Source organism: Carassius carassius, chromosome 45 (assembly GCF_963082965.1).
Source record: "Carassius carassius chromosome 45, fCarCar2.1, whole genome shotgun sequence".
In the NCBI taxonomy this organism is placed as follows: Eukaryota; Metazoa; Chordata; class Actinopteri; order Cypriniformes; family Cyprinidae; genus Carassius; species Carassius carassius.
In genome coordinates, this window is record NC_081799.1 from 19,439,519 (window position 1) to 19,453,220 (window position 13,702).

The window sequence follows — 13,702 nt, forward strand, 5'->3', positions numbered from 1 at the left end:
GTTTGGATCAAGCGGATTATTGAAAACAGAGCCAGTCAGAATAGCCCTGCGCGATGATGCCCAGCCATATGCAGTGCCGACAGCCAGGCGGATACCCTTGCCACTAGTACCACTGGTAAAAAAGGAACTGCAGCGCTTGGAGGAGGAGGGAATAATTGAAAAAGTAACACAGCCGACAGAGTGGTGCGCTGCTATGGTCCCGGTGCTTAAACCCAATAAGAAGGAGGTCCGCATCTGTGCAGATCTCAGGAAATTGAACAGAGCGGTGAAACGGGAGAAGTATGTCCTGCCCACAGTAGAGGAAATAATGCCAAAGTTAGCTGGTTCAAAAGTGTTACGTCACTGGACGCAGCAAGTGGATTTTATCAGATCCCTCTACACGAGGAGAGCAGGATGCTCACCACTTTTATTACTCCGTTTGGGAGATATGCTTTCCGCCGTCTTCCTTTTGGAATAACAAGTGCTCCTGAAATTTTCCAGAGAAAAATGTCAGAAACTCTGGCTGGCCTGGAAGGGACAGAGATCTTTATGGATGATATTTTGATTCATGCAGAGACAGAGGAGCAACATGACCGACGACTGGCCGAGGTGTTAAAGGTCATTGAAGCAGCTGGACTCAAGTTAAACCAGGCAAAGTGTAAGTTCAAGCAGAGACAGGTTCGCTTTTTGGGTCATCTAATCGACGAGTCAGGTGTCAGGGCAGACCCAAATAAAGTCGCGGGGATAGGAAACTTTCCACAGCCACAAAATGCTACTGAGCTCAAAAGATTCTTAGGAATGGTTAATTATTTAGCCAAGTTCATTCCAGAGTTATCAACAGTGGCCCACCCACTGTACGAACTACTGAAAGGAGACACGGAGTGGATGTGGGGACCTGCTCAGTGCGAGGCGTTCAGGAACCTAAAGACTGCACTAGCCACAGCTCCGGTACTTACCTTCTACGACGCCAACAAGCCCACCATAGTGTCAGCAGACGCCAGCAGCTACGGGCTGGGCGGCGTTCTTCTCCAGCAGCACGGAGATAACTGGAAGCCCGTGGCTTACTGCTCAAGACGATTAAGTGACGCGGAGAAAAGGTATGCACAAATCGATAAGGAGTGCCTGGCTAGCGTGTGGTCCTGTGAACGGTTTGATAAATACCTCTATGGACTTGATGGCTTTAGACTGGTTACTGATCACAAACCATTGGTACCTCTCATGAACAGTAAAGACTTAGACTGTGTCCCAATCAGGTGCCAGAGGCTATTAATGAGATTAATGCGCTTCAATGCCATAGCTGAACATGCACCAGGCAAAACATTAGCAGTGGCGGATGCACTGTCTAGGAGCCCAGAGCCATGCTGTGGGGATGGGGTCTGTCATGTGGAGGTGGCAGCACACATCGAGGCTGTCATGAGTCAGGTCCCAGCCACACCTCACCGGATGGCAGAGCTAAGACAGCACACTGAAAAGGATAGTCAGCTCCAGACGGTCATAGGCTTCATCCGGAAAGGATGGCCTGATTATGCTGCAAAGGTGCCTGAGGTAGTCAAAGACTTCTACCAAGTGAGAGGAGAACTATCTGAGATAGATGGTTTGGTCATTAGAGGCAACCGCATTGTCATTCCAACAGAAATGAGGAAGGTCATCTTAGAGAGAATCCATGATGGACACCAAGGCCTGGTAAAGTGCAGAGAAAGAGCTTATCAATCTGTATGGTGGCCTGGAATGTCTGATGAGATAGTAAAAACAGTACAGCAGTGTACATTTTGCAGAGAAAATAGAAACACACAGAGGAAGGAGCCGTTAATACCCAGCGAGCTGCCCTGTAGGCCATGGCAGAAAGTGGCTATAGACCTGTGTGAGAGTAAGAAGCAAAACTACTTAGTACTATCAGATTATTACTCTAGATACCTGGAGATTTTGAATCTCCCTACAACCACTACTAGCCAAGTTATAGCAAAGCTGAAAGCCACATTTGCTCGTTTTGGCATTCCGGAAGTGATAGTGAGCGATAATGGGCCCCAGCTATCTTCAGCAGAGATGAGGGAGTTTAGCAAGGAATATGGCTTCGTTCATGTAACTTCCAGCCCACACTACCCTCAAAGTAATGGGCAGGCAGAGAGGGCAGTTCAGATAGCGAAATCTATCCTGAGACAGCAGGACCCTCTCCTTGCCCTGATGGTGTACAGAGCCACACCCACTTCGTCGACAGGAGTCAGTCCTGCTGAACTGCTAATGGGAAGGAAAATCAGGACCACCTTGCCCACCCTGCAGGACAATCTGAAACCGAACTGGCCTAATGAGGATGTGATCAGACAGGCTGACGCTGCAGCTAAGCAAAGGCAAGCCTATTACTATAACCGCAGGAACGGAGTAAGGACTCTACCCCCACTGAACCCGGGGGATCAGGTGCTAACAAAGTTGGATGGACAGAAACAGTGGACAATGCCTGCGGTCGTGCGCAGCTCCAGTTCTACTCCAAGGTCCTATATCGTGGAGACGGCACGAGGGGACCGTTACAGGAGGAACCGGCGACACCTGCAGGGCATACCAAAAACATTCACACCAGCCATTGAGAGCCCTGACCAGTTTGTTCCTGAAAACAGGAACACTGTGGACACACACAGTGGTGAGACACTAAACACTCCCACACCCACCCAAGGGACTGTGACCATTACTCGCTCTGGTAGAGTGAGCAAAAGCCCAGACAAACTGGACTTGTGATTATGGACTTTGGGTTGGAGGAGGGGGAGGGTAAATCCCATCAAGAAAATGGGGTGTATGGACTTTGAAAAAAAAATGTTCTGAGTTATTGCAAAGGAAATGTACTGTTAGTTGTAAGAACAGTAGTAATGTTTATTTTCATTAGACACCGTTGAGGTGGGAAGATAACAAGACAGTTGTGTTTTACAAAACAAAATATTGTTAAGCCAGAGAGATGTTATTGCTTAACCGTTCATGTTAACTAAGAAGGGCAACATCTTTTAGGGGGGAGATGTAATGACAGGTAATGACCAAGAGGTGTCATTGTTGGACTGGTAATGATCTAGAGGGAATATAAAGAGCTGAAGAGGAGAGACAGTTTTGTTTTCAGTTGTTGTTCACGCTGAAAAGCTAATAAACCGAACACAGAGAGAACTCACGAGTGATCGTCTTTAAAGTATTAATAGATGCCTGTTAAGGATATATACAGGCGTTACACTCAGTTTCAGTGTTTGCGTAGTTACTGCACTTTGCCTTTGTAGGGCAGTATACGTCCTAATATTAACGTTATGTTGTGTAAACAACAACGCGTATTCTATATGACATTATGAGTTTAATCCCATTGATTAAAAACTTTGCGCGCGCAGCTCAAAACAGAATTGCAGAACTTTAAAAACTACTGTAATTTAGGCTAAAGTTATAATTGTAACGGTTTGGTATGGAAGACAGGAGGCAAATGCAAGTTGACAGAGTTTATTGTAATGAGATGAGATGGATGAAGGTTGGAGAGTGACGCAGGGACCTCGATGGCAGCACAGACTGGTAAGTAGGTGGGTTGAGTGCGCTGGTAGAGATGACGGTGGTGGGAGATCCGTGAGAGGTGAAGATAATCCGTGTGAGAGAGGAACAATCCAGAGACGACCGAACAAGAGACAAGCAAGAGCATGAGAATCAGGACAGACATCTAACACGGAGGACCTCAAACAACGATCTGACAAACAAGAGACGAAAGACAGGGTGTTGAATAGGCAGTTGGAATGAGATGCACATGCCGCTGATCGTTTGATCAGCGGCAGGTGCATCTCATTCCACCCACATGAACCAATCAACATGACGTAACATGAATACAGCTGGAGACGGTGCATTCATGAACCGTGACAATAATGAGAGCACTATTGTAAATAAATTTAAAAAAAGTTAATTGTTAGAGTATGCTAACTTTTAGTGTTAACTGTCTTTTAATCAAAACATTAAAACAATATTTACCCCATTTGTATCTGCGAGGCGTTCGTTACACATTTTCCCTGTGTGTTAACATTAGGGCTGTCGAATGTCTGACTTGACTCAATGTATTTTGCTCCGGCCCCAAACATGATTTAACTATCAGTCGAATATCGCAAGATTTGAAAATTCTAGAAATGAAAATCCTTATGCGAGGACACCCATAGTATAGACATAATTCAAACAATGTTTTTCAAAATTCTGTATGCAACATACAGTATATTTTATAATATACTTTTTTTGTTACTTATTTAATACACATTTTTATCAACTTTGAAATTAAAAATTGAGAATCTCTCAAGCTTGAGAATCTCCCATTGACGTACAATAATATGTTTGCAAGTCAAAATCTAACCATCAATTATTATTTGCATCCTGATTTGGCAATGTTCTTTTTCTTTTTAAAAGCTGATTTACCTATTAATTGTGTTCTGGTCTTTTCCTTTACTTAACTATTCAGCCTTCTATATTACAATTCTCATTCTATTTCGGTGTTTGTGTTTAACTTTTTTATTTATTAATATTTTCCATTTATTTTTATCTTGGAGTATTGATATATTAAATTATAAATTAAGCACATTTCATTTTTTGTGATGGCAAAGGTTTCAAAAAATATATGATCTTTAATATTAACAATACTTTTTCAGAGGTAAGAAAAATTATTTTATCTAGATTAAATTATATTTTCCTCGCATTTTTATTTCAATTAGAGTTAAATTATTTTAATCTTTCTAATCTTTTGAATTTAAATACTTTTAAGTGATCCCGCATCCCCCTTTAAAAGTTTTGACCTGACAAACACTGTTTTAATACAATTTTTTCTTTTTCTTTTTGTTAACTGATTGAACTTCTTAAAGTATTATTAATAGTATGAAATGAGAAAATGCATTATTAGTAACTATTATTACCATTTTATAAAAAAAGTCAAAAAAGTTATTTTGCACTTTGTAAGCCTAAAGAAGGTCAAATAACTGAAACGTTGTAAATACACATATTTTGAGATGCAAGTTTGAGTAGTGTGTGGAATTTATATTGAACTTTGATCTTTTCAGGATGAACTGGCATGTGTTCTGGTAACTCTCTTTGATTCAAGGCATCTCCTGTATCAGCTTCTGTGGAATATGTTCTCTAAAGATTTGGAGTTGGCAGATTCCATGTAAACAGCCTGTCCAGCAAAATCATGACGTTCTGCTTTAAGGTGCCTGCTTTAAGGTTCCCCTGGCGTGCTCTGAAGTCAAATGATCATTCAAAGAGGCAAATGATCCCGAGTAATTAAGTTGTGAATTTCCCTCTTGGGAACTCATGGAAACTCCTTTTTCCAGGTGTATGGGGCCTCATATCTGCAGAAGCTGTTGGAGCCATTGCTCAGGGCAGTGATCATGGGCAGAGACTGAGCTTGGAGGTCTATCCCACAAGGTATCTGTCTGAACAAACCTTTAAATCAGTCATTCACAACTGGTATGTCAGTGCAAATTCACCTGACACTTGATAAAAGCTAGGCAAATTAGGAAGAAGCATCATGGACAGATTGTAAAACATGTTGTCATCCCAAAACCATGTACAAAACTATGCAAAGTAAAAGAGAACTGACCACAGACTAATTTAAATAGATGTTCACTAGCCAACTGGTTTGCACTGACCACACTGTGTTCTTCTGTAGTTAATACAGATAAATGTGGTTCATTTCTTGCATTTTGATCAGTATTTAGAAATCAAAGTATTTTCCTACTCATCCTGTGTCAGCATATTAATAATGAATTGGGATGTAAATATATTTTAATGTTTGAATTTAAGGCCATTTTTATGTGATAAACTCCTTTAGTTCTGTGTTGTTTCAACAGTGTTGTATTATCTATTAAAGGGTTAGTTCACCCAGATAGCAAAATTATGTAATTAATAACTTACCCTCATATTGTTTCAAACCCGTAAGACCACCGTTTATCTTTGGAACACAGTTTAAGATATTTTAGATTCAGGCCGAGAGCTCTCAGTCACTCCATTGAAACTGTGTGTATGGTATACTGTCCATGTCCAGAAAGGTAATAAAAACATCATCAAAGTAGTCCATGTGACATCAGAGGGTCAGTTAGAATTTTTTGAAGCATCGAAAATACATTTTGGTCCAAAAATAGCAAAAACGAACGACTTTATTCAGCATTGTCTTCTCTTCCGTGTCTGTTGTGTGAGAGAGTTCAAAACAAAGCAGTCTGGATATCCGGTTCGCGATCGAATCATTCATTTCACCAAATCGAACTGAATCGTTTTAAACGGTTCGCATCTTTAATACGCATTAATCCACAAATGACTTAAGCTGTTAACTTTTTTAATGTGGCTGACACTCCCTCTGAGTTCAAACAAACCAATATCCCGGAGTAATGCATGCACTCAAATAGTACACTGACTGAACTGCTGTGAAGAGAGAACTGAAGATGAACACCGAGCCGAGCCAGATAAGAAGAATCAAGGAGCTGATGATACAGCGCATGTGTGATTCAGCGTGAAGCAGACTGACACAGAGCGCCTGAACCGAACTGATTCTTTTGGTGATTGATTCTGGACTGATTCTGTGCTAGTGTTATGAGCGCGGGTAAACCGAAGGCTTGAATCAAGGGCAATCATCGCAAATGACGCCATTACGTCGAGCGCAAAAGAACCGGTGAACCGTTTTCTTCAACCGGTTTATTGAATCGAACTGTCCGAAAGAACTACTGGTGATCCGAAAACCGATGCAACCGGTTCTTGACTCGTGAACGAGTCAGTCTTTCGTTCGTTATCTGGCTCGGCTCGGTGTTCATCTTCAGTTCTCTCTTCACAACAGTTCAGTCAGTGTACTGTTTGAGTGCATGCATTACTCCGGGATGTCAGCCACATTAATAAAAGTTAACAGCTTAAGTCATTTGTGGATTAATGCGTATTAGAGATGCGAACCGTTTAAAACGATTCAGTTCGATTTTGTGAACTGAATGATTCGTTTGCGAACCGGATATCCAGACTGCTTTGTTTTGAACTCTCTTACACAACAGACATGGAAGAGAAGACAATGCTGAATAAAGTCGTAGTTTTTGCTATTTTTGGACCAAAATGTATTTTCGATGCTTCAAAAAATTCTAACTGACCCTCTGATGTCATATGGACTACTTTGAAGATGTTTTTATTACCTTTCTGGACATGGACAGTATACCGTACACACAGCTTCAATGGAGGGACTGAGAGCTCTCGGACTAAATCTAAAATATCTTAAACTGTGTTCCAAAGATAAACGGAGGTCTCACTGGTTTGGAACAACATGAGGGTAAGTTATTAATTACATAATTTTGCTATCTGGGTGAACTAACCCTTTAAATACAGCAAACATGCCTATGTGATGTCCAGATTCTGGTTGGAGATGATTCGCTTGTGTTCTTCCTGCAGAACCAGCGTAATCTGTTACAGATGACCGATCACTTCTTTCAGGCCATAATCAGCTCATCTGGTGAGTTTTCACCTCAGCTCCACAGCGTCTGTCACTGTCTCTTTCAGGTGAGGTTGAAGAAACCTCTGAGGTGATTCCTTGTTTCTGTGTATGTCTGTATCCCTGTGTTAATCTGTGTGATGATATTACTAATGTCAGATATGCTACAGTTTTGCTGTGGAGACTGATTGTTTAATTGAACAGTTTAAAGCCAACATGAAATCAAAATTTATGTTCTGGTCTTATTTGTGCACAATTGATCACATATAAGCTCATAAAAATGACCTTTGTAATGTAATTAGATGCAATAGATTATTTCAAATACTGTACATATTTTACATTAGTTCCTGTGTATATGATGAGAAGGCCAAATTTGTGTAAATAGTTTATAAAACCATTATTAGATTTCTGTGATTATTTCTCATTTCTCATTTCTGTTCTGTAGGCTACTTGTCACTCTCTCCTGTCTAAAGCATCTGTCAAAGACAGAAAGGAATTGAGGAAAGCAGTAAGTGTGAATGGCGGATGTATCTGCTTGCTGTCTCGATTCACTTCATTAATCTGAAACTCTTGTGCACCTCTGGCCTGCGTTACTGATGTTATATTAAATCATGTCTACTAATTTCTTGATTATTAGAACGTACTGAACGTGTATTTTAGCACCAGCACCAAGAAAAACAACAAACTCTGTAGCTCCGGCCATCATCTTGGCATGAGCTGACACTCTCAGCACTGAGGGTTGGAAATTCTCAAGGCTTTGAATGCAGTGGTGCATTGTGGGTTATGTAATTTGGTAACGAACTTCACTCCTTATTGAATGCCAGAAAGATTTTACACTGAAATGTTCAACCTGAAACGTTTATTCAGAATAAAACCCATTTTTCTGTACTAGTGCCTTTTTAAATGCTTTGCTGTTCCCTTTTTTCTTCTCTAACACTCTTAAAGGTCACTGGTGAAGACCTCCGCCATCATTGGACTGTTTAACGGCTTCAAACTGCTTCCTGACTTTAACTCTAAAGCCTCTTGTGCCATTTCATTCAGATAGTTCCCTCACAGAACCTCATGTTATCCAGTTACTCGACAGATATCATCATATGATCAACTACACCTCCAATAAAAAGAATTTAACACGATTTGACTCGAAAATGTTCAGATGGTCTATATTAATGTGATGATGAATATTGGTTCTGGATTGGAACTATCCTAAAGAAATGGCATGTGTTACCTCAGCCATAAAATCCTTCTTTCACGTTCCTGTGTATTTCTGTGTTTTGGTTTGAGCCGGTTAGCCAGCACTTCCCACTATCCTCCACCTAGGATAGAAAGGGGCCTTAAACTCATGTCAAAGGTGAAACCAATACTTCTTTTATAAAAGTTGTACATGCTGGAAAACAGGTTGTACCAGCTAATGTTGGCCAAGTTGGATTTTGCTGCTTCGATGCTGGTCCAGAAAAGTCTGCCAGGTCAGAACCAAGTCCATGATCTGGAAAGTCAACTGACCAACCATCTAGCAGAGTTTATTTAATCGATAAGTGATTAGAATGATAGCAATAATGACTAAAACCCACTTAATAGTTGTAAAATCACTGCAGGGCATGGCTTTGATGGGGAAGTTGTGGCCTAGTGGTTAGAAAGTTTGACTCCTCACCCTAAGGTTGTGGGTTTGAGTCTCTCAACCACAGCTTGACCTTCATTAGTGATGGGAATGTTTTGACCCTGCACAGGCTGCTGTGGAACAACCAAGAGAAAATCAGCCAGTTTTTGTCTAGAAACAGCTGAGCAGATCTGTGAAAGACTTGTGTTATCATCCAGCTCATGCGGTCAGTATCAGAGAGACTGTTATTGGAAGTGAAAATGCAGTGTTTAGATTCTTGAAATTGTGCACATTCAAATGTCTGTATTTGGTTAGTAACTGATTTGCATTTTTTTCTCTCTTTTCTAAACTTGTTTCTCTCTGATCCTATTTTTATTGGTTAATTACAGGGGACAGCTGTTTTGTTGTGAAAGTTATTATTCATCACTTTGAATGACAGGGTCATTGTATTAATACAACAGTAAAATATTGTAATGCAAGCATACTTTTTATTTCTTAAATTTTTTTCAAATCCTCATTGAAGTTTCAGTTAATCAGAGAATATTTTTCCAAACTCCAGGGATCATAAAGCAGTTGGAAAGAGGCACTTTGTTAAGATGGCCACCCTGCTTGCTTACCTGGGTCCCCCAGAACCTGTTGCAGATACTCATTGGTCCAAATTAAAAATCACAAAGGCTTTTGTTCAGAGATTTATTGCTTCTAAAAACAATTAGTTAACTAACAACAGCTTACAGATGCATAGTTTTACCTACTTTTGATTAAATTATGCAGATATTACAGCATTTTACAGAAATAAATAAATAAAAAACTCTGCTTGTTTAATAATGGTTGTGAATAGTGCAAATATTTTTCATATTTGAAATATATGTTTCTCTAATGTTAAGCAAAAAGGTGTTTGTTACAAGCTGCATAACCTCTACGAAAGTTCCATAGCATTTCAGAAAGACTATTAAGTCTCAAAAGAGTCTCGTATTATTGTCTGCCTTCAAAGCATAAGGGAGGTTGATGGTCACTGTATCATCTGTAGAAAGCTCAAAGTCATGAACATAAGCAGCAGAAGTTTGCAGCAGCTGGTCATGGAGGAAGTGGAGGAACTGCCGATGAGGGCGCTGAGACTTGGTCCTTTAGGAGTCTGGAATGTGTTGTTTTTGGAGCTGGGTGATGTGGTGTTGTTCATAGTCCCATTCGTGCTGGCCGAGGTGCTGGTCGAGGTGCTGATTGAAATTGCGCTGTTTGGATTCTGGTTCCCATTGTTCCCATTCTGATTACCACCGTTGTTTTTGGCGGTGGTGGTAGTGGTGTTAAACGGATAAATAGTAGTAGTGTCTAAACTAAGGACCTGCATACATCCGAACATCACAGCAAGCAGAACCACATACATGTCCACTTTTAGAGCCATATCTCTGATCTGAGAAGAACATAACACAAAAATCTGATCAGTATAGAAGTATAAACACTTCTTTTTTTATTAGCTGCATAATGATGTTTAATACATATGAGCAGTTTTTTAAAATACATGATTAATTTATGTTTATAGAGTTGAGTATCATTCGGAATTGAATTTTAATTTGTGAACATCAGTCCAAAGAAATAATTTAGAGCATAGAACAATATTTAGAATGTTCCCTGGGTACTCACCGTCGGTGATCCACCTAAATAATGCTGATGTTTTATCTCTGCGAGTGGTGATGTGCAGTGTCTCTAAACACATGCTGACGCTTTTAATAAGGCACCAGTGGAAGAAGTCACATGGTTCTTCAAAAAGGAGGGTCAGTGATGGAAAGTTGATGCTGACAAGATTTCCCTTTGTTTAACAAATAGTTTGTTTGCTTTTCATGAGGTATCAGGGTGACAATTGGAAGACTGGCTTGAGTTGCTGGGTTTACAACAAAAGATTTCCACATATAGTTAGGTCTATATTCCTACATACTGTAGCTGGGTAACCTGATTTAACAGTTTATCACTGCTATTAGTAATAACAGGCTTTCTAAAGGTTTTGTGTTCTGTCAGAAGAGTCAACCGTGATAATGAAAGTCTGATGTGAGAAAAATAAAACCTGCTTTCCCAGCTGGAAAATCCTGTTAACATCAGGTTTAAAGCTACATGTTTGTGGATGGATTATCAGCTGTTTGGGAGCGGAAGGTGCTGGTAGACCATCTTGAATCAAGCGTAATGTTTGTCAGTTGTTTTTGGAACTTGGCAGGCCATTTTCTAGTCATTATGGTGACTGATTTATTACTTTAAGTAAAACTTTTTTTTCAAATGACATTCAAATGGAATTTGTTTTGACTATGGGTGGACAAGTAATATGTTGTTGTAGCCAAGTGGTGAAAGTTTGGCTGGTTTCTATCAGTGATTAACCCCTGCTAGTAAATGTTTTGTGCTAATTTTGCGGTGTTGTGCTCATTCCTTTGCGTTGCGGCTTGTTTCCGATGTGTTGTGATAATTTCGTTGTTGTAGCTGGTTGTTGTGTTGTGGCTTGTTTCTGTTGCGTTGTACTAGTTTCGTTGTGTTGTGCATGGTTGTGCACTATACTGGCCATCGTACTTATTTTTTTATATTTTCATAAAATGTTAAGCATAAACAATATTTGAAAATATGTGTTATCTATTTACCGTACATTAATTCATAGTTTGACTAAAGGACCCTCATAGCCCTTGCATCATGGCCGTCAGGAGGAGAGTACAGCAGACTGATGTGTAGAGTGAACCCACACTGCATCCTGAGCTTGTGTTTTGGCTGAGGTTCTGATTGGGTCTCTTCACACAGCCGGTTCAGGGACCCTGGCAGGATCTGGACCAGAGTGTTGTGGAATATATCCACCTCCTCCAGGTTTTGGGGCATGTTGGTAGGTAACATCCAGAACTTGTTACGACTAGGATTGAGAGCCTTCAGGTTTGGGAGCGTGTTTTGATGAAGACCACACGCTTCAGCTTATTGACGTAATTATGGTGAGTCTAAATCTGATAATATTACGTTTCTGATTAGGCCTGATGACAGTAAGTCTGATTAATGGAAGTGATGCAAACTAGTCTGACTATAATGAGTAAAGCAATTTGTGTCAGATTATATTGGGATAAAAGCGTCTGACCTCTGTGAATCTCACTATAGTATATCTGATGGCAACTAATGACTGAGTCTGAATTTAAGTGAATTTGAATATACAGTAGTATAAGTGATAAAAATGGCAGTTTTTATTCTGATTATAGTGAGTGGCAGCAGTGAGGCTGATTATAGTTTGTGTTGATACTAAATATAATTATAGGAAGTGTGGTTGTTAGTCTTATATAATCTTTGCTAATGATTACAAAAAGTATTTTTATGCATTCTGCCTCTTTTGTTTGCAGTAGTGAGGTTAGTCAAAGCATTGGCATAAATTCTGAGATTGACAATCAGTGTTAAGCATGCAAACGTACATCAGAGATGTGAAGTTCTTCATGTAGGGGTTCTGCAGATTTGCGTGCTCCTAGTTCTGCTTGACTTTCTAAGCACACGCTTAGAAAAAGCAGCATTTATATATCATTTGCATAAAAGCTTGTTCATATCATGCCATACAACCTGAAAATGTGTGATTGTGAGTCTAATCCTTCCTCAGGCAAACCTTGCTGCTTTGTGATTCACTTGCCTTCTTGACATCACATGTGCTTGTTTTTCCTGTCCTCCTTTTTGTGTTTCAGTTTCTCTCCATCCCTCACTTCTTTTTTTCCTGCTTGATCTTCAGATTAACAACTCTGATCTGTTATCTTTTATGCTATTCTTGTTTTATGCTGCAGTAAAATCCAAATTCCGTCTTTCTCTGTGCGGGTCCCTTTCTGGGATCACTATGATAGCAGAGGAGAGAGAAAGGCAATGAGGAGAGATGAAGTAGAGTCTACACCCTGGTACAAGAAAGAGAGAGATGAAGTGCTGACATCTCTGTTTCCTCTTTAGGATTCCCTCATTCAGCATCCATTTCCTCTGCTTTTTCTTTTCGGCGCTCTCCCCCTCCCTCTTTCCTATTTTCATTCTATCTTCATTCATTAAGCAACACTTAACCTGTAATTCAGGTCTGAAAATGTTTTGTCTGAATTTTAAATGACTGGGATGAAGTATGATGAAAAATACTAATTCCAACTGGGAAAAATTCTAAAATGAACACAATTTCTGATCTTGCAGAAATTTCAATAGAGTCCTAATTTTTTGAATTTTGTTATTCTGATTATGCTGTTGTCTATCAGTAAGAGTACCGTACTGTCATCTCCATTTAACACATTTGACCATGTTTCTGAGTCCATGTTCATGAATCAGTTCCTCTCAGATTTTCCCACACAATCAGCACATACTGTAAAACTCAGTGTTTAAATGAAAACGCTAATAATGAAGCAGTTCTTAATTCTAAGTGTAGTATAATTCCTAGCACACTTTTTGGTAACTGATTTAAAGTTCTTCACCACTGTGTCCTTGCCCGGGGTAGGTGTGTGTGCGTTTTGAACAAAAGAGAGCTTTTTCTTCCTCTCCCTCTTTCTTCCTCAATCGCTTCATTCTAGCAGAGCCTGCTAATGCTGCCCAGTAATGACACATCCTCTTTCTTCTAATGTAGCTTTGCTCTGTGTGTGAGTGTGTGATGCTTTATATTGTGTGCGTCAAGCAGAAATGGCATAGTCAGACAATTTAGCTAAATCCATCTGCACTCAGCTCTTATTTTACATGTG

The 13,702-nt window shown here is 40.0% G+C and overlaps 1 pseudogene; it reads left to right on the forward strand.

The window, feature by feature from the left end:
- LOC132127013 (neurofibromin-like) overlaps positions 1 to 13,702 on the forward strand; it is a 74,764-nt pseudogene that overhangs the window by 14,967 nt on the left and 46,095 nt on the right.